This window comes from Maniola jurtina, chromosome Z, assembly GCF_905333055.1.
Source record: "Maniola jurtina chromosome Z, ilManJurt1.1, whole genome shotgun sequence".
Taxonomy (NCBI): Eukaryota; Metazoa; Arthropoda; class Insecta; order Lepidoptera; family Nymphalidae; genus Maniola; species Maniola jurtina.
The window spans coordinates 7,846,678-7,859,527 of record NC_060058.1 but is presented as its reverse complement, the minus strand read 5'-3'; the positions used below and the strand labels follow the sequence as shown (position 1 = coordinate 7,859,527).

The 12,850-nt window shown below is 35.9% G+C and overlaps 1 long non-coding RNA gene across 1 annotated transcript; it reads left to right on the top strand.

Annotated features, from left to right (window-relative positions):
• The first annotated feature begins 304 nt into the window (after positions 1-304).
• On the top strand, positions 305-11,169 carry LOC123880095. Its single transcript, XR_006799161.1, has 3 exons — positions 305-315; positions 5,353-5,356; positions 11,009-11,169. It is a non-coding gene; the product is annotated as an uncharacterized LOC123880095 (long non-coding RNA).
• Positions 11,170-12,850: the final 1,681 nt, after the last annotated feature.

Here is a 12,850-nt window from a genome sequence, read left to right as displayed (position 1 = left end):
TTATAACAATGAATTCACGATGATTACTACTGATTGGTACTTGGTAGTATAAATGGAAACTGATTTTCCTTCTCAAACTACATAGCCTATCTCTAAATAACACTACAAGTCTCTAAATTAAATTGAAACCGTTCGATACAATCCGGGGAGTTTCATACCAGTCTGTCCGATTGCATATTGAATATATTGAGTTTGCGGGTAGGGATAGCGTAGCGGCCTGCTGTATTTTGCTATTTTATTCATGCCTCCATCGTTCGGAATGGAACATTTGTAAGGATTGTATTTATTGAATAGTAATAGATTTTGTATAGCTTTGTAGTATTTACAGTCCATCAAATTCAAAGCAATCCAATGTAAATACAATTTATGTTTTGCAAATGTTACTATGCATTTTAACTGCAAAGACCCGTCGTAATTCACATATTATACAAATAGTATATATATATACATAAGTTGCCTTTAAATTTTTTGTTTATTAGTATCTCTCACAAAAACCAGTAGGTACTCGCGAGAAACAAATCTCTTCTAAAATGTCGTAACCGTAAAGTCAGCTTAGACTGACTATAATTTTGGTCGTAGCACGGTAATATTAACTGTTACCATGGTCTACAAAATCCTGAAATTTTAAATGTCTCATTAAAAGTGCCAATAATTTGGGCCTTGGGGAAATGAGATTCGAAGATTGGTTGTTCCAAGTTTGGCATCTATTAGGTACCTAAGTTAGTAGGTATAGATATTTCTAATTTAATTTAATATTAATCGTATATATATATATATATATTCGAACTGCTAGGATATGGAACGCCCTTCCGGCGTCAGTTTTCCCTTCCACCTATATTATGGGCACCTTCTAGTCAAGAGTGAATAGGCAACTTCTAGGCAAGCGCGCTCCATCTTAGGCTGCATCATCACTTGCTAGCAGGTCTGATTGCAGCCAAGCGCTAGTCTATATAATTTAAAAAAAAATCTTAGTAAATTCTTAAGAGACCGAACCTAATCGTTGCTGTATCAGTTTAACATTAACTTATCCTTTTTTATAAGCTTTTATTCTGTTATTATTACTTTCATTTTGTTCGTAACTTTATTAACTGAATTTTTAGCTACTTCCATTGTTCCACAGAGTTGAAATTTTACTAACATGTGTGTTTTTGATGATATTAAATGGTGGTGGAGGTGGGTGGATATTGAAACACTCTGATATTCATATTATAGAACAGTCGAATTTAGCATCATTTGCTTTACTTTCATACATACTTTTCAAAAAGTACAATGACAAGAGCCTGCTGATAATAATGGAAAGCGGGTAGCTACTAAAAAGTGAAGAAGTCGCATTGATTCTTCAATTTCCCGACACAAAGAGTAACGTTTTAAAAAATTACCCTAACATGACGAAGCAAGACACCTAAAAATGTTGTAAAGCATTATCATTATTAGTTTAGCATATTTCTGTTGAATTTTTTAAAACGAAGATTTACATTTCCTACATTTTAGTCAAATCAGTCACAAATATTAAGTATTTTTAACCAATTTTGAAAAAAGGAGGAGGTTCTCAATTCGTCGGAATCTTTTTTTATTTTTTAATTTTTTAATGTACCTATGTTACCCGATTACTCTAAGACGCCTGGACCGATTTGGATTTTTTTTTGTTTGAAAGGAAATACTTCGCAGGTGGTCTCATATAAATTTGATGAAGATCTGATGAATATCTTCGGAGATGGAGAACAGAACTCCTCAATGGATAACTGTAAATTGATCGCGATCATTATAATAGCTTAGTAAACAGTAGGGTTTTAACTGGGCATAGCATAATATAGTACAGTGGGGCCACTAAAAATTGTGAAATAAAAAAATTCAAAATAATTATGACAATAAATGCTTATTATTTTTCGTCCGCGTGCATGTATGGTTTTATGGTATCCCTCTAAAAGGTGACCTCTATATTATGTAGTCACGTCATTCTGACAAGCGATAAAAGCTTCTCTATAGCATAACGGGAACATTAAGAGGGGTCTCTCCGTCACTCGCTTCATACAAACGTAGTTCCAATTTCATTTGAATATTAAGCAACCAAAGTCCATAAAATTTTGCAGACATAATCTAGAAACTAATATCTATGTCTGTGGTTTTCCACATTTCTGTTAAAATATTCGGTTTCAAAGTTACGCGGTCTTAAAAATTTACAGCAACAAAATCTTTGAGCCCCTGTAATTTTAAAACTACATATTTTTAGAAAAATCTAAAACACCACAGACACAGATATTAATTTCTAGAATATGTCTGCAAAATTTCATGGACTTTGGTTGCTTAATATTCAAATGAAATTGGAACTACGATTGTATGAAGCGAGTGACGGAGAGAGCCCTGTTAATGCACTTTGTAGTTCTACGATAGTGCAACCCCGTTATCAAACTAGCAGCTTAAAAGGCATTAGCAGTGTCGCTACAAATTGGTGCTTACCTAAACTTTAAGAGCCTGAACGACTTTAAAGTTTCTGCCATAACCAACGCGATCGTTTTATATAGGACAGGCCTTCCCTTAACAGCCAATTGTGTTCAACAAATTCATCTTAGTAATCCATACTAAACTGTATCATGCGAAAGTGTGTCTAACTAGCTATATGTATTATGTCTGTAACCCTTTACTTACCCACAAATAAAAAAAAAATTAGAACATGACTGCGTTGCCATTATGTTTTTTTTTCATTATAGCCAATGTCACACTATGATGATGAACATCAAAATCTGTTTAGGCATTTAAAATTTGTGATGAAACAAAGAAACCCACAAAGTTTCCCATAAACAAAGTAATTATGCACCACTTCAGCGTTGCCATGACGTGTCATCATTTGTAGCATAGGTATATTGAGTATCATATACCTACGCTACGAGCATATTATAGACCTTAATCTAAGGTGTGATGGGTCCACTACATTTTCTTCATATTTATTCATATTTTGAAAAAAAAAACTAAAAAATTAAAAAGAGTAAAAGCTGCCTAAGCCGCAAAAGTTAGCAGCATAAATTTTAGCGAAAAATCGTAGGTCTATGGTTAGCAGTGACATTATCTTTGTCGACATCATGAACATAATTAATGTGTCCAAGTTCAATGCAATCGATTTGGCCAAATCAATTTCCATTGCGTTCTATATACAATAATTTTTGTATCTCAAGTTACTGTTTCCTATTAGGCCAGAGTCAAAAGTAGCGGAAAATTGTGCGTGGGAATTCTCTTTAGCCGTTCTAGCAAGTGAATCGTTCTTCGAAGAATTTCGCACTAATTTCTTCGCTCATGAAACTGCGCTACATTTTTCCCTGTTGAATTTTGACATATTATTCGTGTTGACATTTACATCACACGGCACTCGGCAGCAAAGCAGCCACACGAACGTCGCATTAATTATGGATTAGGATCCCGCGAGGGCCAAACCTTCGTTATTTTATAAAAGCTGAAAATTTCCGTAAATATTTATCTTCAGACACAGGGAGGAACGATCAGTGACTGTGAAGTTTGGGCTTTAGGAGATAATAGGTTACAAAGGGCTACTTCTGACATTAATTGTCAGAAGTGGCTTAGTAAAAAAAAAGATTCCGACGAATTGAGAACTTCCTCCTTTTTTTGAAGTCGGTTAAAAATGACTGAGTGTATAGGTTGGTACTTACGATACGGGATAAATAAATAATTTGTTGGTTAATATACCTAAATAAACATTGATTTTCGACTAAATCAAATGAAAATTCAATTTCCTCTCACAAAGCCGCGGTTAACAGCAAGTACCTACTACTGTAATCCGGATGCGGTGTGACAGAATTTGTGTTGGTATACCACTCGCGGCACTCGTAGATATTCATTGTTTATATATTATCCTTTTTAACCCCCGACCCAAAAAGAGGGGTGTTATAAGTTTGACGTGTGTATCTGTGTATCTGTGTATCTGTCTGTGGCATCGTAGCGCCTAAACGAATGAACCGATTTTAATTTAGTTTTTTTTGTTTAAATGGTGGCTTGATCGAGAGTGTTCTTAGCTATAATCCAAAAAAATTGGTTCAGCCGTTTAAAAGTTATCAGCTATTTTCTAGTTTTCTTGTAGAAAAGAAGGTTAGATAACCCTTAGGTTCATAATATTCAAGTGTCAATTGACAAATGTCAAGTTGTCAAGATGGACGTTGCCTAGATATACATAATTATTTATTTGAAAATGATTTGTCGGGGGTGTTGAAAATTTTTAATTTACACTTGTATATCAATGACATCATACCGTACGTTTCTTTTCAATGGCGTGTAAAATTCATGCTCGCTAATAAGGAAGACAGAAGATATTAAACACAAGAGAAAAGAAAAGATAGCGCACTACAAATGTAACCTCAGTATCGTCTTCAATCATTATTTTAAGTTTTCATTTTCGATAACACGTAACATTTCTACTTCTTTTCTGTTATTTATTCTACAAAACTTAAACGTCTTTCTACACTCTATTAATTATTTATTTATGGTATTTTCTAAGGTCCGAAAGGAAGGATTTGAACATTTTATGCCCTTTGCTGTTACGCTTCTTTACCGACTAAGTAAAATCACAATTTTACCAACAATGGCAGAATTTCAAAGTCTAAAAACAATAACGTTGGAGTAAAATAGTCCTAAAAGATCTTAAATATGACTTATTATAAATATTATAAATGTATAACTTCTAAACTCACGTTTTTTCCGGAGTATGTCCGGGTTTAGTTCACACCTAAAGATCTTTTATATTAAAAATTAAGTTCCACTTATTTTAATTTAGACTGGCGCTTTGAGCAGTGATTGTAGATTTATAGATAAACTTGAATTTTAAGCAAGGTCGTTAAGGTCGATTTTACTTTAACCCAGAAGTGTTAAAATGCTTGAATTCTGTGAACGTTGGTGAGGCTGAGCCTACGGTTTACTGCCCGCTGGCAGATTCGTGCCGATGGAATAGATAACGCAAAAGACGTAGAATACCTAACAAACTTTCGACTTTTATCAAACAACTTCTCAAAATTTTCTCTCAAGCCGGTTGTACCTATTTTCTTTGTCTGATTTCAATTACAATTTTTTTACTGTTGCCGTTTCTTTAAATAAGCTTTAAAAGTTATATTATTGATTTTTGTGGCGTTCAAGCTCATTAGTAAAGCCTGGGAATGCATATCTTGAAAAATAGTAAATCCTCAATGTAGAGTTTAGTGAACAAGCTTGACAAGTTGGTAATTCTGCGTGGTACGACACACTAATGGCACATTCAGATATAATTGAACAAATTGCATTGAGAGGTATTAATTTTTCTGACAGTTAAGGATGCGTTTCCACTGACACGCAGCTGGGCTAAGTGAAGTGGAGAAGAGCAGTGAAAAATGGCTAGCGTCTCCATGAAGCGGAGCAGGGAGCTGAGCTGAACTGAGCAGACTAGAGCTGGATTGAGTCGTGTTCCGATTAGTCTTTGTCTACCCTACCCGTTGCGCCACAAAGTCCCGCTACACTCCGCTTCGTGTCCTTCGTTCAGAATCACAGTCTACTCGACTCCGTCCTATCCGCCTCGGGGTCGCGTTACATCGACTGTCACCCCCCTGCAACCCGCGGCTTGCGCACAAACTTTATCAGTGAAACTGTATCTGTAGCTATACTTAATCCAGTTCGCATATTAAAATCCAAGAAAGATTCGTTCAGTTTATTAATTTCAGCGTCGAACATCATTCGATTTGAAAAAGGGAACCCTTAACCCTGATAAAATTGAAACTACTGTTTTACTGTATGAACAAACGCGTGTTGATTAAAGTCATTAATTAATGTTGATAGATCGTTCTTGATTTTACGTGTTCCTGTTTTAGATTCTGGTAGATTTTATTTTTTATAAAACTAAATAAATCCATAGTGCAATTTAAATGTTAAAGTTTAAAGTAGTTTTAGCACAGAAAGACAACATTGTTACCTAAACTCATTTTTTTTATAAATTGCGTTAGTAAACATTCACTGAGCTGAAATTAAACGAAATGGCAAACGGAAATAGGAACAAAGGATAAATAAAAATGAGTGAAAACCAATGTGAACTCGTATTTAGTAAGCATTTTCGAATTTCGGTTGATGCATGAAATTCAACAATGTGAACAAATATTTGTGTCCACGCATGGTTTGTTTGTGGTACAAAAAGCCTTTGTTGATATCTCAATATAATCAAATATTCATTAATAGTTTTCTATGTAAATATTTAAAAATGAACGTTTTTTATTTTGTAATTTTTCGTCATTATTTTGTCAGACACGAGATTTATAACAACGATGTATGTAGTACAACAAATTTTGAGACCACACACCTATACCTAGTAATTTTATTCTTCTTTATAAAAAATGTTCTCAACAAATAACTAACATCAATTATATTTTTATCAAAACAAACATTAAAAGCCTTTTTAGCCATTCATCACTTTTTAAATATTATCAAGAATTCAACCGGAAGTACAAACTTCATTTTCTTTTTAAGCCAGAAAAATGAACGCGACTGCAATATGGCTATAATAGAAAGAGAGCCCACGAGGGCCATGCCTTCGTCATTTTATAAAAGCTGAAAGTTTCTCTGCGTATTATCGCCAACACAGAGAAGAATGATTAGCGACTATGAATTTTGGATCATGGTGGCTTTGGCAGATAACACCTAACAAACGTGTACAAAAATCTTACGTGCAAGTATAAAGTGTAATTTTTTTCTATTTTCTTCGGAATAGTATTAGAAATCACGTCAAATTACAGTTTAAAATTTTAAAAAAATGTTAATAAGTGAACGACAAAGACTAGTATACTATAAAATGTTCAAAATATCCCTATTATTATATTTTTATCTATGTTAATTTTATTAGTGTTCTATTAAAGCCCCTGAAAGACTCCAGATGGCTTCGATGTAGAATCTTCGAAACCTAGATGTCGACAATAAGAGATTGGGGACCCGTCAAACCCGTGACGTGTTTTAACCCAGCAAATCAAAAAAAAATCCACAGTAGATATTTTTAAAAACCTAAATCCTTTGTGGATTGAGAAAAACTCGCGGGCATCACCTAAATTTAAATTTTTTTTAAGATGGTCATTGACTCACAGACGTTCGAAAATACCTACCAATTCAAACATGACATTAAAATCATCCCGTCAAAGCGATGTTTTGCCGTTCAACTGAAAACGTCGGAAACATTGATGTCGAAACCACCCCTGGCAATATTGCAGCGCTGTCAATGATACCAGAAATTGATAGGAGTCTAATAGATCCAATTTATACAATTGCCCAATCTGTCAGATATTTCATACACACTCGGTACACAGTGAACTAGAGTGAGTGAGCTCTCGGTAAGATTCTTCGAATCGATATTTGTCAAATATTTGGGTATTTATTCATCCAAGATATTTGGTAGTATTAGTTGGAATTAGGTAGTAATTTGAGAATTATTACTTTCTACATCCATGAGTTTGGGTTTTTGAATTTTTTATAATAGATTACTTTTAATTAAGTATAATTTTATACGTCTGCTAGATAAAAATCAAAAACTGGAAGAACCCATTACTTTTTAGGTATCCGTACCTCAAAAGGTAAAACGGCACCCTTATAGGATCCCTTTGTTGTCTCTCTGTCTGTCTGTTTGTCCGTCTGTCAAATGAAATTTGACAAGTAGGTAGGTCTTATAGCACATATAAAGGGAAAAATCCGAAAACCGTGAAGTTTAGTTACATCACAAAAAAAAAAGTTGTTTCAGTTTTCAAAGTGATATAACCATACCAAATGGGGTATATACTCGTACCACCATACCAAATATGCAAGGGCTTTACAAGGGGCTTTACCTGTACATTCTAAAACAGATTTTTTTGTATGACCACAATTACCCCTGTAAGTTTTACTCACGTAAGTAGCTTAAGTTGATAGCTCTACTAAGGTAAATGTACTTACAAGTGTTTACATTAGTAAATTTGTCGTAATAGTTAATCACGTAAGCTAGTTACGTAAGTAAAACTTACAAGTATAATCGCGGCCTAAAGTCTATAGCATCACACAAGCGTACGAATGTCTCCAATTCTTTAAAAACAATATTTATAAGCTTTTCTATCTGGAGTTTTATAATGTCTTAGTATGCATCCTGAAATAAATCGTACTTTTATCAAAACGAGATTGAAATAAACTTAATGTTTAAAATCCCGTCACGTACCATAGAACCGAATCGAGCTTGAGCCCTGACTTCGGTGTTTAAATAAAACAGGAATCACGTGTACGAATAGTAGATAGATACCTCTCTACATATGACACTTGAACAAAATTGACAAATTCTTGTGAAATATTGAATTCGTAAAAAAATACTTGGAATTCTGAAATATATGTTTAAGAGGTACATAATATAAAAAAAGACGGAACCGACGAAAAAACTCGTTTTTTATAATTATTACAATCAGATATTTACGTGCTCGCCTGCACTCTTCTAGTAACGGAGTTTTCCAAAACATCATTTTCAAATAAATAATTATGTATCTAGGCAAAGTCATTATAAATTATCAAGCCACCTTTCCAACAAAAAAAAAACTAAATTAAAATCGGTTCATTTGTTTAGGCGCTACGATGCCACAGACAGATACACAGATACACACGTCAAACTTATAACACCCCTCTTTTTGGGTCGGGGGTTAACAATTGTCATTACACGATTTTCCATCAAGTGAGAAGGTGATTAGCATTCGCGCCCCAGTATGCGAGCGGAAAACTCGTTAGGACGACGTGCAAAATTAATTTTTGAATTATCGACTCCATCCTGTGTGCTGTTAATGTCTAAAATTATGGCTGTAAATTATTTATCAGTAAAGAGATCGCGGGAATTTAGAACGATAAAACTTCATAAGGGTTCGATCCAAATAAACAATAAAAAAATATTTTTTGTGCCAAGCAGTTACACTCATTCTTAAAATAAATAGCTCAGCCTCCCAAACTAAGAGGTCCTTGATAAACAATGACTTTTGAAAAATTTACTATGTAGATGCGTAATATTAATTATTTAGGCTTTGGTACTAAACTAGAACAGCTGATAACTTTCAAACGGCTGAACCGATTTTCTTGGGTTATAGCTAAGAACACTCTCAATCAAGCCACGTTTCAAACAAAAAAACTAAATTAAAATTGGTTCATTAGTTTAGGAGCTACGATGCCACAGACAGATACACAAATGCACACGTCAAACTTATAACACCCTTCTTTTTGGTCGGGGGTGAAAAAGCTTTTAAAAACGTACACGGACTGCTCTCGGTGGTTAGAGAATTCGTTGTAAACTGCTTAAACAATTGACAATCGTACAAACTTTCGGAATGGTTGGAATGCGACTGCCCGAGCGTGGTTTCGTGGATGACAAAAAGGAAGTTGTAGTTTGCTGTCTTACTGAGCAGTCAGAGTGAACTAGAGTGAGGAAACTTTCAGTTTGATCTTCAATAGATGCAGTCTTTCAAATATTTTAGGCCCGTGGTGATCAAGGAAATTAAAGATACCTCGTCGTTTCATGGCCTACCTAGCATCTTATGTAGGTAGTATTTTATGTAGGTAGGCTCGATTCAACCGCACTAAGCGCATTGCTGTAAGTAGGAATATAAGTGTAAGCGGCTCTGGATGCCGTTGACCGTCGAGCTAGGAGACTTATAGGAGAAGACTCTCCTTTGTTGGCGAAACTTCAAAGTCTCGATCACCGCCGTAAGGTCGCCGGCTTATCGGTATTTTATAGGATATATTTCGGAGAGTGTGCACAGGAACTTTTCGATCTTGTCCCCCCTTCACCATTTTACCACCGAACCGCAAGACGTCGGGCGAGTTTCCATCCTTATGTCGTCGACATTCCATCTACACGCACAAAACGTTTTGCGTCTTCATTCCTCATACGCATGGCTAAGGTTTGGAATACTCTTCCGCGATCTGTGTTTCCTACCAATTACAATCCGGGTATCTTTAAAACAAGAGTGAATAGGCACCTTCTAGGTAAACGCGTCCCATCTTAGATCACATCATCACTTTCCATCAGGTGTGATTGTGGTCAAGCGCTTACCTATAGTGAATAAAAAAAAAAAAAAGTAACAGAGTTGATGAAGCCTCGACATTTTGTTACAAGTTTCATAACTGTCGTGGTCTGTGGTGCAGTCGCAACTCGAAACAGTCAGTCATGACTGCTTTAAACTGCCCGTAACTGTCGGCTCTTAGGTATTCACTAGATGATGGGCGTGATCCATTGCAGCTTCATCCATATTCAGCTGATTTTGATTAATATAGTGTTATTGGTTTCCTGTAGTTCCCACATGTCATATTGGCTCTCCACTGACAGTACCGCGGTCGGATGGACAGACGATCGGACGGACAGCGAAGGCTTTGTAATAGCGTCGCTTTGGCACCTTCGGAAGCGGGACCCTAAAATTGTAACAAAAAATTTTATTGGAATACTTTCCAGTTGATATTGTGGAAATAAAATTTATTGTTATCCTATAAAGTGAAATTTTATAGGAAATGTAATTTTCCAATACCTTATCTCCATACGATCCATATTGACGAGGCTTATAGCTCGCCACGAATTGCATGTTATTCATTAAATTGTTTACATTTAATTAGCATAACATAGTCTACTTATTTGTGATTAATTTTATTATTGAAATGTATCTGCTATGCGAGTATAATTTTACCCTATAGATTATACTAGCTGACGCCCGCGACTTCGTCCGCGTGGATTTAGGTTTTTCGAAATCCCGTGGGAACTCTTTGGTTTTCCGGGATAAAAAGTAGCCTATGTGCTAATCCAGGATATTATCTATCTCCATTCCGAATTTCAACCAAATCCGTCCAGTAGTTTTTGCGTGAAGGAGTAACAAACATACACACACACTCACACACACACACACACACACACACACACATACAAACTTTCGCCTTTATAATATTAGTGTGATACCTACATTTATTTTAATAAGTTATTATTTTCTCTGTTTATATCTCGTATTAATGCCCATTGCAGTAATTGACTGAGCGAAGTGAGGTCTCTGAGTCTACTTGAGGGAAATTGCACTTGTCCATCTGTCCGTCTGTCAGAGCCTTATAATTTCTGAATTACTGAACGTAATTACTTCAAATTTGAACACAATATGTAAACTGATAGCCTTCAGCCGAATATTGCATTAAAAAACCAGCTAAATGCGAGACAGACTCGCGCATTTAGGGTTCCGTACTCGGGTCTTTTTTCCGATATTTTGCTCGATAAATCAAAAACTATTATGCATAAAAATAAATACAAATCTCTTTTAAATACATAGGTTCTTTCATATGATGTCCCACTTGGTATATATAATTTTTATTTCTGTAATGAACCACAAATTTACGGTTTTCGGATTCATTCCTTTACTTGTGCTATAAGACTTACCTACTTGCGAAATTTCACGATTAGGTCAACGGGAAGTACCCTATAGGTTTTCTTGACAGACACGACGGACGAACGGACGAACGGACGAACGGACGTACGGCCGGACGGCCGGACAGACAGACAGACAGACAGATAGACAGACAACAACATGATCCTATAAGGATTCCGTTTTTCCTTTTGAGGTATGGAACCCTAAAAATATAAAAATCTTTATTTCAGGCTCTCATACGAAATAGTGGGCTATAAGATGGAGATTGAATTCGACGCTATATGTCAAAAACAGCATCATATTAGAAACTGAAACTTAAGTATAATTTCAGTTATAACTTGTACCTACTTGAACAACAATTTTTACTAAAATTAGATAAATATGTTTTGTAAAGAAATGAAATTATTTCTTTTTAATAAGCATTGTGCTTGATGAAGCTTATTTTTACGTTTGTTCTGATACTCGCCGTCACCCGCCCCTATTTATATTCGCTGTCAAACCTTTTTCACAGAAACATACGAACTTTTCTTGTAAACCCCTGCTAAATTATTATCAAAGCGACCGTCCCTACAATAAAACTAGTTTTATAAGGGCGAGGTCGCAAAGTAAGGTCAAAAGAGTTTCCTTGGAATTTTTTAAATCGTAAATTTAAGCTTACGAACTCGCGGACATCAGTTATTGCTCTTTTTATAACAACAAAGGCAAGTACGTCGACATTGAATCAAACCTGCCAACATTTGCCGTCGCTCGACTTATGCTAGACTCCGTGTCGATTTTTTAATCCAATTCGAAAGGACTGGCGCTACGCCAACGCTTCGTCAACATTGGCAGTCGCTTCAAAGTGTACAAAATGATTCAAAAGCTAACTATTGTCACATGCCATGTGATCCCTACGTTAAAATTATTCTGTATGCATAGCATGCGACAGGTCGAGATAGCAATCGGAGAATAAGGGTGCCTTTCCACCAGAGATGTGCTATGCAGCTATGCTACGAAGATGTGAAATCTACGCTACGAAAATATGTGAAAGTTTCCACCAATACTAAGCTATGTAGCTGTGTGAGGAGGATGCGCTGTAAAGATGCGCCTCCGCAAAGTAGCTGCGCGAGAAAGATGCGCAGCTCGAGCTATGCGATGTATCGATAGTAAGGAAGCTGTGAGAGCGACGCGGTGAGAAGAGAGGCGCTCACGCGTCCTACCGTGCCTGCACATAGGTACACCACTCGCGACGGCCCATAGCAGGCATCCATAGCACGCATACTTCCATATAAAAAACATATCTTAGTTAAATCCGTTTCCACCAGTGCTAAGTAGCTATTTGCACTAATGTATATGGTTGGTGGATATTAAACGCAACCATAGCAACGTAGCATAGCACATTTCTGGTGGAAAAGCAGCCTAAGGCGAGGGACGCCCCGTACTCCCGCACGTCATCCGCGGTAATCCGCACC